Below are 16,887 nucleotides of genomic sequence, written 5' to 3'. Positions count from 1 at the left end.
CCATTGTTTCATGTCTATTGTGAAAGACATTTACTAGATTTGAGATTGCCTCATTTTCCTTACATTTGCTTGATTAAACTATAAGAAATTATCTTTTATGTGGGAAAATATCCATTATTGGAAATTTTATTTGGGTCAAACCAAATACAATGTAATAAAATAATGGCCTTTCTTGAGGAGTAACTTTGGCAACACTTTCATGACTTTACATTTTCTATAAAATGCAGTAACTATTGTAAATGATAATTTATTATTGAAGGGACTGCTATTATATTACTATCATAATTTTAAAGGGAATTACCTTAAAAATAATTGCTACTTTCTCCCTTTCAAAATCTATCCTTACATGTGAGGAAAGGAGACTGTCTCCCAATTAGCATCTAACATTCCAAAGATAAACAGAACAGATGTGTGTTCAGCTGAATATAGCACATAAATATGCATTTCAATCATTTGTCTCTTACCTACTATTGCAATTGTAAATTATGGTCTTTTAAAATTGGAGTACACAACAGATGGTGAAGAGTTAGTTTAAAGTGATGTTGCCTTTAACATAAACTATGGTGGAAGTGATCTCACACTACAACAGTTCATTCATTTACTACACCAATTTATTTACTGCATTAAAATATATTGGATTAAACGGGCATTTCAACTGCATATACTATGTCATGAGTCTGGTTTTAATGCAACGTTAGTATAGTGAACTCACCTATCTAAAGGAATTAAAAATGATAGATGATAGATGCTGTTAGCCTCGTAAGAAATCACACCACAAAAATGACATGATTCTGCATAATAAGAAATTCAATTGCTATCATCATTTGCATTTAAGGGAAAAGAGAACTTAGATATCCATGAATATAATTACACCAAAGTAATAATTTGCTGACATACTTATCACCTTGTGCATACCATTATTTGTAATTGTAATTGTAAATAATGAAACTATATATAACTCCACTTTGCATTTCTATATGCATATAGTTTATTAGTTCATCATATATATTCACAGACACAAATCATAAGCAAGGGAGGATTATTCATGACTAATGGGTGCCAATAAATGTAATTAGATATAAAGTGCTCAAATCACATCAGACCATTCTCAGACCTGATTTTCTCAAGACTCAGTAAGAATGAGTACTTCGCCTTCAGTGACCATCCAAAATAACTTCAGCTAAGACAAAGGGTTTGGGGGGACAATAAGAGGAAGGTCAGTTAGTTATATTTCAACCATGCTTTGACATGTATGAAAACTTATTATTTTACATGGAAGCTTAAGTTGACCCTTTTATTACTATGAATTTTCCCCTAATTCAACCATGACTTTGCCCAAACTGCATTGGCATAATTAAATTGGGTTATAATTGTTACAATTTATGTGACATATTTTTCTGTCCTTTAACTCTTAACATTTCTAGTTTCTAATATTCACATGCTGCTTCTGGTCGAAATGAGTCTTTCCCTTTATAATTATCCCTTACTTCTCAAATTCATCTATGTAAATAAAACTTATGAAATCATTTCTTTAATAATCTATTTTTAGAAGGCAATGGAATTTTATTAATTTTTTTATAGATTGAGAATTTACTTCATTCATAAACAGACTGTTGTTTGATTAAATTCCATGTTTCATAATGCAGTCAAATAATTTAAGCAACCTTTCCAATAAATACAAGCTTAACTTACACACTTGCCATTTGAAGAAGTTAAAATAGGTATTTTTTTTTTTTTAATTTTGAAGTCATGGTTGAGAAGAACTGCCAAAGGCACATTGAGAAAAAAAAAATAATGATTGAAGTAAACAAACTGACAGACTGATAGAATAATCATATAATACAGCATTTCAGAGAATTTGGAAGCTTTTAAAGTGGAATTTTTATAATTGAGACAACTTGAATAAGAATGAAGTTGACGAGCATGACCTTTTACCAGTAATTTCTTTGATGCTAAGAATAAAATATTTTGCAGAAGCATATACTAATTGACCTGACTTCCTACGATATGATAATGCAATATTTGACCTGAAGAGTTGAAGCAGAAAGAGATGGATGTTTACTTTGGGAAAAGCAATATGAAGAATGTGCTTTCAGCCCTTTTTACTATTGCTGTGCCCTGTCATATCTTGAAGTGATGTTACATTTAGCAGCTTAAAGTGCAATTGACATCAAATATTGAGAATTCATCCAAGAAATTTTATCAAATATTTCTATTTCATATTCCAAGAAGAAAACATGTGGATAAGCCCCCCTTTTCATTTCTGATGAGATTTTCCTTTTATTTTCTTGAGGAAACTTGCCAGAAATTTATCAATTTTATTAGAATTTGTACAGCATACCTTTATGATTTTAGTTTTATTTATTATAATTAATAGCCTGGACAACAGGCTATTAAATCCATCTGTGAGATTATAATTTTGATTATTGTATATTTCAGTTATGGATGTTCCTACATTTTTTGCCATGTTAAACTTTATATAGTTCTTGAATATTAAATATAGTTATCTTATATCCGAGTCTGATAACGCTAAAGTTTTCAATAAATTTATTTTTATTGCCTGTTATTTGCTTTCCAGCTGGCTATTTCTTATTTAGGATCGAATATTATCTGTAAGTACTACAGAAATAATTTGGGTGTAATGTATCATATTAATTATCAAGGAACTTATCTCCACTTCTGCCAAGTATCTGGGACATGTAAGTCGGCGGTCCCTTAATCAAACACAGACAGGGGGGCATCAGTTGTCCTGTATCATTAGCCTCCCTCCTTTACATATCTGACCTGCATTTATTCACTTCCTAGTTAGGTATGCACAATCTAAATTGACTTTCTAGCGGATGGTTCACCCAAATATGAAGTCTACCAGCACCTAAAACCTGTATATTGACTTTTACTCTCCAAAGACATCTTTCATGCCCTGAGAGCCTCGTTGTATTCTGATAGTTTTGTATACAGGTGGTCACAAAATTAGGATTGAATTTAAATAACTACACAAAGTTAATCATTATCTTCTCTTTAAAATATTTTCTTCACATAACTATCAGAGTGATCCTCTCTCTCTTGATTATCTACTGCTTCACCACCTTTCCCCAGTCTCCTTTAATAGTTTCATTTTATTTTCTTAACATATCAATTCCTAAGGGCTCTATCTCTTGACTTCCCTTTGTAACTGCTTACTTAATAAGTTCAATCAGTCACATGCCTTTATCTCTATATTATCTTTATGTATATCTGCCTAGTTCAAATTTATACTTCCAATTAGAACTATCTTCTGCATTCTCAGTAGATTAATCTGTCCAATTAGCACTAACCATTTCCAAAGTTATCCAATTTCCTACTTGCCAGAAACTCTACATGATTTGAACAGAACGACTGTTATTCTATATCCTTAAACCATTTTTTATACAATTTTCCCCTTTTCACGGACTAAAAACTCCTTCTCTAAGAGAAACCTTAGCAATATGCTCAGCTTCAGTCTTCGTATTACAGATTATGCTTGCTGTTCCAGTGCATACTCTTGGCTCTGTTTTCAAAAAACCAATTATCTTACTGTGTCCACTTCTATGTTCCTGGTGCAAGCGACCATTATTTCTCACCGGGATTAATAAACTAGAAGGTTTTCAGGGCTTCAATCTATTCTCAGAACAACGGTCAGAGTAACCATGTTAAAATACAAATTAGATCATGTCACGCACAAAACTTAAGGGCTTCCTCTGGCACTTGGTGTAAACATCAACTTTCCTTCAATCATTGACCTCTCTGATCAGTTCAAATGCTACTTCTGTTTGTTAGTTTTATATTTTTTCTAAAAAGTTCCAACTTATTTTTGTTGGTCAAACATTTAAACAATTTCTTATAGAAAATGAATAAATAATGACTGAAATTCATCAATACTGGATAAAATGATGTATACCTAAGTACTTGACACAATTTCCAGCACACAATCTATTGCTTAATTGTTGCTCTAGTTTACAATTGGTCTTTATGAAATTTAAAAGAAGCATATTTAGGTGATCAAATCACATACTACATTGAAAATATATAGTAAAGTAAAAATCAAAATCAATAAGCAACTATAAACCAGAGATATACTATGCGGGGGAGGGGACAGGAGGAGGGATCAGGGTCAAAATAAGGGCTAAGGGCGGTGGGAATTGTACTGGGAATATAATCAAGATGAAAATGCATACATTGTGCAAAAATAAAAAATGATGTAAAATATATAAAATTAAATTAAATTAAATTTTTTTAAAAAAATATATGCATCCATATCCTTGAAACTGCCTTTCTAAGTGACTTATTTTGAGTTACTCTGCACAGTATTAACTTTCCAAAGCTGTATGATTTTTTATGATAATCTTTTCAACTACGTTAGTTTCAAGAAAAGACAATACTTCCTGTGATTTATAGCAGAAGTGCTTAAAATTATTAAGCTTTTTAAGTGTGTCTATTTATATCTCTTTCAATGTCTCTATTTTAAAAAAGTAGAAAAACTGTTGTTATAGAAATTGTGATTTCTACGGCCTATCATTTTTATCCAGCTGTAAATATTGAGACAGTTATTCTTCCACTTGTCCTTATACAGAGTCCATTATGTAACCATGTTTGACCCTTAAAGAGGTTTTATCCAAAGATGAACACTATGTGCCCCTTTGTGATTATAGGAGCAATTAACAAATTACTATCTTTGTGACCTTTCAGTCATTAAAATTGGACTTCCAGATTTTACCGTTTTTACAAGAATTTAAAAATATTATTTGGGCATGAATTTTACTTAAAAAAATTGAGAAGTTTTTTGTTCAGTTTCATCAAATATTTGAGTATTGTATCATTGGTATTATTAAAATGACAGAATTCCTTCTTAGCTAGAGAAATTATGTCTCAGGAGGACTATTTTACTCTAGTCTTTATAACTGTTTAGAAAATGTTTTATTACCTGCAGCATTTGAAAACATATTCGTAAAATCATTTTATCTTTTGAATAATATATCCAAGACCACAGAAGAAGAAAAGGTAGAACATTTTTTACGTTCTGGGAAAATACAAATGCTGCCATTTTATATTCCAAATTAGCCATATGACAATAGAAACTTTAGATAAAAAAATCCTAACATAACAATTTCATAGAAAATATTAAGAACAATTTCTAAGGTAAAATTCAGAAGGAAAATAAATATGAACCTTTCCTTTATATAACTGATTTTTTTATTTTATTTTATCCAAGTCCCAGTAGGATAGACAGGATAAATCAAAGCTATCCATTTACTCAACAAATCATTTCAAGCACCTACTAGATGTTATAGTCTCAAGGGTAAAGCACATTATTCTTGTCTTTAATTCATGTGTATACTAGTTGGAGAACCACCACTATTGTTATTGATTCTTCAAATACTGCTGCTACAAATTATTCCTGGCATAACCCTCAGAATGTGCCACACACAGTTCTAAATTTTTTGCATGCAAAATTCTATGTCACATTTCATATTATTTATTTGTAACAACAATTTTTCTAGTTAAGGTGACTGCCCCAAAACAGGTAAAATAGATTAATGAGTGTTAAATGCCATTCTTGAGTAATTCCTTTATCTTTTGTTCCCATTGTATAGGGGTTAAGTTGAATTGTTAAAGTGGATATTTTTACATAAAAATGCTCTATTACATATAGAAACTATTTGTCAAAGGAAAGAACTGAAAAATTAGCATTTTAAAATAATTTATTTTTTCACTATAAACAAATACACAAAAATAGGTACTTAACTCCAGGGGAAATAAATGCAAAGAAGAAACCAGAAATTATTCTTAGGGTTTTTCTTCTTTATTTATCCTCAGCGAAGTTAAGCAGCCATCCTCTCTTTCTCTCCACCTCAACTAACAATTATCTAATTATCCTAATTGTGACATGACACATGTAAATTGTATGAAGTTGTTATTATCTCAAGAGATGCAAAAGAAGAAAGTTAAATTGGGGGAAGTTCTGTGTCTATTCCAGTGCTACTGGTTTAGAAGCATTTGAATAAGAACACAGGCTTCCCGAGGGGAAGGCAGGGGCTTAGTCTTGGAGGGTGAGGAGGAAAAGGTCTCTGCTGGAGGACTTGCCTGCTTCAGCTGGGGAGCGCCATGGAGACTACAGCTGAGGGAGGAGATCCTATACTGTCAAAACACTAGCAAGGACATAAAACACTGGTATTTCAATTAAAGTAAGTCTAAAAGAAAATTCAGAGTAGCAATTTTATTGACGCTACGTGATCAGAACAAGTATATCCACTTGAGAACATTAGAGAGATGCAATCACATCAGCAATGAAAAAAAAATTACTTACACAGCACCTTTCCCATAGTACCTACCCATGGGACAAAGAGAAAAGATAAGGCAGGATAGAATAGAATAGATAATGACTTGGGAACTGGACTTATCCTGCCTTTTTTTTTAAGATTTATTTATTTATGCATACAAGAACTTGGGTGTGAACCAGAGGTGTAGAGGGTGAGAGGACTCACCAGAGACAGAGCGGGGAGCAGAACAGGGGGATCTATTGAAATCCACTGCTGAGGGGAGCAGCGGGGAGACAGGAGGGGTCTGCTGTGCCATGTGGGTAGCTCCCTGGCCAGCGAGGGTTTGAACTCATGCTGCAGTGGCTGGTGATAGCTTGATAGCTGTCTTTACCCCCTGTGCCACCAGGGCGGCCTCTGACTGAATTCTCTTGCACCTTGCAAGCTGTGTGACCTTAACCAAATGACTCAATCTCGTATATCAGTTTCCTCATCATTCAAAAATATATACAATAATAACAGTAACTACCTTATGATATGGTTGTAAAGAGCAAACTAATTAATAGATGCAAAGTATATAACAGCCCCTGGAATATAGCTCTATCTGAACTATAATCAATAATATTATAGCTGCTCATTACATATTAACGTGCAATACAGAAATGACTTAGGTTTTCTTTGTAAGATTAGGAAACACATCCAAGTCTCATATGATATCACTAAAAATTTGTCATTTTATATCAATAATTCTTAGGCTTGTGCTCATAAAGTTGCACTGTGTTCTTAATAAGAAATATTCTTATTTGAGAAATATTCTATTTGGTCATAGCGACAAACATGATTGTGATTCTCATAAGAATTTTATCCTCATCTTTAACAAAATTTTTACTCATCTCCCAGAAATTAATTTTTTAACCTGCCACAATATTTTATTTCTTACATTTATTTTTCTGCTCATAAATTCTATGTCTTTTTCAATTTAAATTGCATTGCATTGCTGTTTTCAAGTTTTGCTGATAATATAAAAAATTTATACACTACAAAAAGTCTTAGTTCACAGCTGCAGTTCACAGCTGTAATAAATACTATATGTAGGGCATCTCTGGTGGTGCAAGGGGTTAAGACATAACCTATGAAGCTATCCGCAGCCACTACAGCACGAGTTCGATCCCCTGCCAGGGAGCTATCCACATGGTGCAGCAGACCTCTCCTGTCTCACCCACCGCTTCCCTCAGCAGTGGATTTCAGTGGATCTTCCTGTTCTGTTCCCCACTCTGTCTCTGGTGAATCCTCTCACCCTCTGCACCTCTGGCCTCTACCCCAGTTCCTGTATGCATAAATAAATAAATCTTAAAAAAATGCATGTATATTAACATATTCAAATATTAATATCAACATATTCAAATCACCAAAACTTTTCAAGAACATTCTATTGCTATTAGGGTAAATCATTATTCTTTGGGGAATCTAAGACTAGCAAATACTACATTTCCAGTAGATTCTTTAATATTTAGAAAATCAGGTTACCAGCAAATTTTTTAAATTATTTCTTTCCAATCTATATTGCCTTTAATTTCTTGCACAATGTCTAAGACCTCCTGAGATTTACTAATGCGTAATCTTTGACAAGCACACTTTCAGCCTAGGAGTACTAAGGAGAAGTAGGTTCTGCTGCCTCTTTATTTCAAAGGCAAAAGGATCGTGGGAGTGATTTCTTTGTAATTCTTTGCAGAAGACAAAGAGAATCTGTCCTTGTCTCAGGTTAGCAAAAGCTAACATGGACAGTGACAAACTGACAGAGATGACTACACTAAGATAGTCTATATTTCTAGCACTTATCGAGACAAGGCTTGTGTCCACATTTCCTATAAACCAGATCCAGGCAACAAGAGACCGAGAAGCAGCGGGTATAGATTGGACGGCTCCCGCCTCCCTCCTTAGGATTGATTAATTTCCAGAGCAACTCACAGAACTCAGGGACACATTTTACTTACTAGATTAATGGTTTAATATAAAAGGTTATAACTCAGGAGTAGGCAGATAGAAGAGATACGTAGGTAGGACAAGCTCTCAGGAATGGGCAGGCTCTGGCAGTTTCGTTCTCCCTGAATTTCTATGGAGTAACAAACCCCAGCACATGCTCAGCCCTGTCCATTTGAAGTTTTATGGGGGTTTCACTACACAGGAATGATTAAATCACTGGTCATTCGTGACGGTGTCACTCACCCTCCAGTCCCTCTCTCCACCCCAGTGCTCTGGTCAGTGGAACTAAAACTTTCAACCATTTAATCACATGACTGGCTCCTCTGGTAACCAGCCCCATATTAAGATGTCCCTTAAATGTCCTTAGATGCTTTCCAAAAGTCATCTTATTAACACAGATTTAGTGTAGTTGAAAGAGGTTCGTTATGAGTATCAAGACACATTTGTCACTGTCAGCATTTAGGAAATTCCAATAGTTTTATGAGTTCTGCATCAGGAATGTGGATGAAGATCAAATATAGATTTCCTATTATAAATCACATTATCATACGCATGACCGCCATTTTTATGTGGGTGGAATACTACTCAGCTATGAAGAAGATGGAATCATCAGTCATTCACTGCAGGGGTTTACGCTAAGTGAAATACGTTAGAAGGAAAAAAGACATCTTATATGATTTCACTCATAGGAGTCATAAAGAAAAATGAAACAAAGGAACTCACAAAACTGAACCAAACAAACCCTAAAATTATGAGTATAGAATTGTGGCCACTATAGGGGGAGGGTTGATGTACAAAGGGGGGAGAGACTTAGTGGTCTGTGATAAAAGTATACGGGAGCTCTGAGGGTGGGTGTGTATATTCATCTACATCTGAGGAGGAGTGAACCTATTCCTTTAAATTATATGCAGTTTTGTAAACCAATATTACTCAATAATTAAAAAAAAAAAACATAATCAAATGCATTTAGATAATTGCCTCAGAGTGGGCACACAAAGGTAATTTATTTCCAGAGGGGCAAAATGTAAGACAGTTAGATGCCATAATACACATGTTAAAAAATACAAGAAACAGTCTTTTTTGTAGGGATATATATAAAAGTTGTAAAAACATTCATGTGAGAACTCATCAATTTCAGGACTGTATAAAGAGAATGAAATGTGGGTGGGTGCGTCATTAGCTATATCTTTAATTTTTGTTATCTCTTCACAAAATTAGAAGTATGACATACTATTAAGAGTTTCAAAAGCATGGTGATGGCTGATTTAATTTTTTATGATTTTATCTATGTTGAAATATCCTATAATTTAGGAAGGAAGCACTTATAGTGGATAGGTTAGTTAGCATGTATTCTGTCAATGAAATTCACTATTTTAACAGAATAAAGGGTCAAAAAATAAACATTATAATAGATGTAGAAAAGTTTCTGTTAAAGTCATTATCTTTCATGATAAGGGGAAAAAAACCTCTCAAAAAATCAGTAATGGAGGTAAACTCTCTAAACGAATAAAGGACATTAAAATTCAGCCTCATCCATTAAGCAAATTTATGGTATCCATTAATGCAGTATGGTACTATAAATATATTTTCTCTCCCTTTTGATATTTTAAGCAATATTTTCCTTCCTCTAGCCTATTTCATTGTAAGAATGCAGTGTATACTATGGAGAAGACCAAAAAAGTCCATGTAATAAAAGCTCCTCTCTGTAAGAGTCCTGATAGTAATTGAACTCAAAATTATGATTTCTTAACTAATATCATGACTGCAATTGTAGAAAGTTTGTTATGTTAATTTGGGTGATCAAGAAAACAGATGCCAAGATGATAGGTAGATGACAGATCCATTAGATGATAGATAGATAGATAGATAGATAGATAGATAGATAGATAGATAGATAATAGTTATAGGATGGAAGAATGGATGGATGAATAGATGGACGGATGGACAGCAGACTGGGCAAATCCCATGAAAAGGACATAGGGGGCAGTAGTGAGGGAGAGTCATCTAACTTCAAAAGGTCTTGTGCCTGTGAGGAGTGTTTCAAAATGCAGAACATCTCTAAGACAGTTTTCTCCAGACTTATATGGAAGCTTTGAGTCAATGTTGCCCATCAGAGGAGTCCTGTGTCTTGCACAAATATTACCTTTCCAGCATATCCTGTGAACCTGGCCATTGATCATGAGCAGCCTAAGCCTATGGGATTCAGTGGTTGATCCAAAAGGGACACACCTAGTGCTCTTCAGAAATTTAAAATCTACCATAGCAAGAAATATGAATGACACATTTTTATGACCATCTAAGTTATATACCTGCTTGAATTTTCACACAGGGCGTAGGAAATGACTCATACTTAGTAGTTTTTAAAAAAAATTGTGGAAGATAAAATTACAACGCAATTTGGCTACATTAGAAGACATGTATAATTCAAATACCAGTGGCCTAGAGCGCCCGAGGCCTGCAGCATCCTGTGGTCATTTCCACTTAACAGAAAAATGAAATGATTCAAGGTCCATTTCACATAATAATTTTATGATCTTAGTTCTATTGTGTTATCCCCCACCTCACCCAAAAAAGCAGTAAAAGTCAGTTTCCTCGGTTATTTTGGGGAAGGTGGACTTGCTGCTGGTGTGGCCCTGAGTCATCACAGCCTATACACTCCAGGCATCTGGCTTCCCTTTATGGCTCTCCCTACAGTTCTCAGGACGTAATAATTATAAAAATGTAAATTTATTTAATAATATAATATGATTAACATTATAAATTCATTTACAAGGGTAATTTATTTTCAAAGGTCTGAAAAATGTCCCTGGGAATGACTGCTTAGTACGTCAGTGAAACAGCAGAAATTTCCACTGTTTCTAAATAAGAAGATTTGTTTGGAAATAAACCAATCGTGGTTGTATAAACCAAATTATTTTGCCACAGTAGAGCTATGACTTCATGGAGGAAAGTGCAATAATAGCTAGTCCTAATCCCATACCATAGCATCAAATTACTATATCTAAACCAAATATTTCAAGAAAAAGAAATAAAAATTATGAAAAGGTACAATGCTACTATATATATATATATAACTTACACATATTTATGTAAATTTATACATTTAAAAATATTTACATTTGGACTTTGGCAAGGAAACTAAAATTGAATGGCTATACATATATCGGAAAAATACAAAACATGTAGAAAATAATTAGGAAAATCGGTTTTATTATAATACATAGAAAAGTCATTTCAAATTAACAAACCTCTTAGCATTAAACATTTATTTGAATATATGCATACTTTTTATCATGGGAAATAAGACTTATTAAAGTTAAGTTAATTATTAATAATGATACTGTATGATAATTCAAAGAACTTAAGGTCTGATGATCAAGGATCCTGCTTATATACTTAAACACAGCAGTTTGGGATAAGGACAGAGGATTTCTTTGATTAGTAAATAGAATAAATTTTATTCCATTAAGTTTATATTTTAAGTTTTGAGACAGACAGTGTTGAAATGAATTAATAAGAAATTATTGGGCCTCCCTGTGGTGCAGGGACCATGTATCAATATTCTGAATTCAACTGAATTCAACTTAAATCACTAAGCCATTTTTTCTACTATTCTTTCTCTCTCTTTCACACACACACACACACACACACACACACACATAATTGTACACACATTGGCATTATATATGTTTGTGAAAACATGTATGTATCTATTTCCCCTGGGTTATCCAAACTCCTTTACTCTTTCTGAAATAAAGAACATTCCACAATGCTGCCATTTGTTCTGTTTTTAAGAAATAATTGCACAATGCAGAAATGAAAAAATTCACAATATTTATACGTGCAGTTAGGGAAATAGTGCATGCAATATTGTAGTTCATGAAGTTATATTGAAAAGTAAAGCCTCTTTCCTCCATTAAATCACTTTTCTCTGGTCTGGCATATCTCCTATCTTGCCTCATTATCTTCACAATCTTCAGAGAAAAACTCACCCATACCTCTAGATATATTTATATTCCTAGGTGTTAAATTCATTTTTCATCAGATAAGTAGATTTAAAAAGATAATATTAATAGAAATGGAATTTAAAAGATAACAATCACATTCTGTAGCATATGACTGAAATCTGCTTGTGGTATTAAAGGTCCTCCTTGAAACTGACATTGGGGAGGTTCTGGTTGTGTTTAACTCGATCAATAGCACTTGCTTTTCAAAAATCCAGTAATTATAAATGTCATTGCTACTACTTTTAAAATGATCCCTTTTGGGATGAACCTGAATGATACAATATTTTTTTTTTTCTTGAAACAGTTAACAGTATAAGGTCAAACAGGATTAACTGCAAGTAAACTAGCAAAATTAATCTTAATACTAAATAGACTTCATCCTTTGGGATAACAATATAGCAAGCAAACATTTTTTTTTCCTACCAAGAAATGCATATGCATTTGCATAGTAAACATATACATAAGAGCCAAGTAAATTTGGTAAATCCAAGTAAAATACACAAATAAGCATTTATGCTTACATTGATTATAAATTAAGCAATTAAAATTGCTTAATGAAGGAGTCACTTTTACTTCATTAGGCACATGCTCAGAATTCATTGCCATAATCTTAAGAGCCACACTTAGGGATGGAGAAGGTCAGATTATGGGTGGAATAAAACAGATAAATTTCTAGAATGTCCACACTTCTTTAGGCTTTGCTCTAAGGGGTATGGGAAGTCACTTCACACATAGCCCTAAGGTCAAACAGGCTAAGTGTCAAAAATCATTAATATACATGGAGATATAATTTGGTGTGGGGAGACATGAATCATGGGGAAAAGTAAAGGTTGAAGCCAAGTGGAACGCCAGGAGGGTAATCTAGCCAGAATTCATTCATATAAGCTAAATTTACTTATCAGAAATTTGGGTTATTTCTAGAGACATGGATACATATGTCTCCAGATACTCCCATAAAAAAGCTCAGATACTCAAGAATAAAAATTACTCAGCATTGACAAATGCTAGGACTCACCCATTTTGATGATTATGCAGGTTAATCTCAGATTGACTGGGCTTCCTTTCAGAAGCAATCAACGGAAAGCTCTAGAAAAGGAATACATTAAAATTATATGCCTGTTATATATAGTTTTATATATAAAACACACATATGTAACAGACAATTTCAGTATATCATGTTTCTTCTTTCATTTTATTCACAATTTTATGCTATGGATAAATTCATCTGATGTACTTTTCTATTAAATTATAAATCAACTAAAATAAATAATGCTCCTATTTAAAATGAGCCATGAGTTGATTATCCAATAGTGTCTAGTGATGATTACAATAGCCATGATGATGATGAAGATTACAATTTAGGAAAAGCAATGCAAAATAGGATAAAACAAAACCATTTTTAAAGAGGATATACTCTTAGTGTTCTTAAAAGCTGCAGTGCATGTGGAATACAGAGATATCAAAGGGTCAAGACAAAGACAACACTTGCGAGATGGCATGGACCTGAGGCCAACAGCAGGGGAGGGACGGAGGGGTGTAGACAGGGAGGGAAGACACAGGGACTGTGGTGATGGGTCACGGGGTCTGCGTGGGCGGAGGACCAGGGGACCGTACCTGAGGGGTCAGATCAAACACTGTCCAAAAACAACGATGTAGAAAAAGACATAAAAAAAAATAAACTGTAGAAAGCAATGCTTTATCCTAGATCTAAGCTTTCACTAAAGTCATTTTGATGTTTTGAAGTGAAATTTAAATTTGAAGTGAAAATTAATATTTTTCCTTGAAAAAGGAGCCCCCTGTGTGTATCGAGAGAGTGTGTTATATATCACTTTCCCCAACGCAAACAATACAGGGAGCTCTTGTATTAAAGTCATTTTAAGAGTGTAATTTCTTATGCTACCTCTCCTGAAATGGTAGAATAAACCTTTGAAAAAGTTGGTGAATATTTTATTTTATTTCAGCTCTCAAGGACATTGAGAATTCCATGCTAGGTTCTCCAAAACGTTCCAAAATTATTAAATGTTTCCTAGTGTAAACTCCATACAAATTACCTCTTCATTTACAAAATGGCAACTGGAAAACCACAATTAAATACCTGAACTTTCAGATCAAAAGGAAGTAAAATAAAAGGCTAACAACAATGAAGACATTTAAAAGCTCAAAAAACAAAGTTGTAATGCACTGTAAGCAAATAATTACTTATACTGTCGGTATATTGTCTAAAAGAGAGAACCATTCCAAGCTTCCCTTCCATAGGCATGTGTAGAAAATTATTTCCTAGTAGGGATTTCATCAAAGCACAACAATCTTCTCAGTGGACGAGAGCGCTAACACAAACATCCCCCTAACAAAAGAAATATGGAAAACACACATACTGAAGAGACACTGAATTTTGAATGTGTTGTGAGTTATATTTACCACACATAGAGGTTGCTATTAAATGTTCAATTTAAGGGGGTGCTAAAATCCATTTATATTCCTGAAATGATAGGGAGGAAATATGAATAAGAAACTTGGTTTGTGGTGACAGAAATCTTCCTGACATTAAACGTAAGACATGAATCATGTGCTTGGGAGAAAATCAATGAGAAAAATGGCCTGATTATTATACTGCTGTTTAGTAATTAAGACAGGCACTTGAAGCCAAGCAGTTGATCCATAGTTTATCTATCATATGGATGACTATTTTGCAAAAAAGTACATTTTCCACTCATTGCAAAAGAGCGGTAAGCACGGTGGAATAAAGTGGTAATTGTACAAAGTCATCTTGAGAATTCTTTACCTTATCAAAATGCCAATCCTGTTATGACAAGAATGAGCATGACCTTCATGCAATAAACGCATAATAAGGTCTGAATGGCTTAGTCTCAAGATGTTTTTATACATTTGCATTTGCAAGAAGAAGGAAGGTAATGTGTATATCTGATAACTAGTTGAATTTTAGAGACAAAAGAAATGAAGAATTTTCCCCCGTGGACAGTGTCTATAGCATTGTATGGGTCAAATAACTTCGCAATGTCAGTTGAGACAACCACCCTACCTGAAAGTAAAGCAAGATTTAAAACCATCAAATACCATTTCTCTGCCACATTTTTATCTGCCACATTTCAAATATTGTTTATGAGGTCATTAGGTAGCTTTTGTACTTAGGGTCTAGGCTGAATCCCATCCCCTGTAAAACTTCAAAGAGCTGAAAGAATGCCAAGTTGCAACCACTTAATGATAAACCAGAATCATTTTAAGAGCAAACCTAAGGTTTTACTTCATCCAGAGGGTTTTTGAAATTTTTATTGATCTGCTTCTGAGCAGGACTAAGAAGACTGCATTATTTATCTGGCAGTGATGTTAGCATCCCAGATAAGCAAGAGGCCTATACATTTTTAACTTTTATGATGAACGTACCTTGGACGTGACTACATTAAACAACCACTATAAATGTTACAACATTGTGTATGTAATAAAACACTACTGAGAAAGGAAAATATATGCAGTCGACGTGTGAAGAACTATGTCAAGTGAAGAACTTTCAGATATTTTTATACATTTGAATGCCAAGAAGAAAACACACCCACACCAAACACACACAGGTAAAAATTTCTGTAGAGCTATCTTGCACATATTTGAACTTCTCTCTAATTAGAGCTCATAAAATGTCACTGCCATGTTAGCATTTAAGAAGGATTATAACTAACTTGAAAGAGAAAGTGATTTCTAGAGATGTCTTTCTTTTGCAAAGACGGACTTCCTGTTGCTATCAGTGCTACCTCTGTGAATTACTCTTCTAGGTTTCTTCTGTGCTGGGTGTTCTCTTAGCTTTTGCAATTAGAAATTCTCGGGGGAAAGGCAGAGGTGCAAGGCAATGTTTTCTGGTGGCTGAGATTTAGCAAGGGTAATAATTTACCCTAAACACTTTATTTTATAGAAAAGGAAATAAACAGAGAGAGAAATGATTCTTCCAAAATTTGCCTATAGATACTTTCATCAGAGCTTGCAATGGAAGCAGTTCACTGTCCACCAATGAAGGTTTCAGATTACAAATTGATTAAAACTAAAAAAAAAAAAAAAATGAGAGAGGGACTTAGAAATAGTAGATTGTACACTAACACTTGGTCTTCCAGATACTACGAGTACCATTGTTCAAAAGAATAAGGCTGTACCCTCACTCTTCGAAGTTCTTTTTAAGTTATCACACCAGGTTTTTTACTAGTCCCAAATATCTAAATGTTGAAAGAAACAAAATGTCTCTCTGTGCTTTCATTTTTTAAAAATATCTACATGCCCTAGACACCATTTTGCCCTATTTTTCATTTTCTATTTTCTACTTTGGGTGACTATGGGAAATCAAAACATGCCACCTTGCTGAAGGAATTCATAGTTTTAGAACAAAAACAGTAAACACATAAATAGCAACCAGAAACAGCATAGAACTCTCAGTAGAGTAAGACTCTCTTTTAGAGAAGAGACCATAGCAACTGGTTCTTAAGGGAATTGAGGAAACTATAAAGGGAGAGATATGTGAGTTGGGACTTGACCACTGAAGAGCATTTTGCCAGAAATGAAGACTGATGTAAGGAGGAAGATCCGAGCGATGGTGGCGCTCAGTGACAGGTAACCTAACACCACCA

The sequence above is a fragment of the Talpa occidentalis genome, unplaced genomic scaffold, assembly GCF_014898055.3.
Source record: "Talpa occidentalis isolate TD23 unplaced genomic scaffold, MPIMG_talOcc4v2.1 talOcc4.16, whole genome shotgun sequence".
In the NCBI taxonomy this organism is placed as follows: Eukaryota; Metazoa; Chordata; class Mammalia; order Eulipotyphla; family Talpidae; genus Talpa; species Talpa occidentalis.
This window is presented reverse-complemented; position numbering follows the sequence as displayed.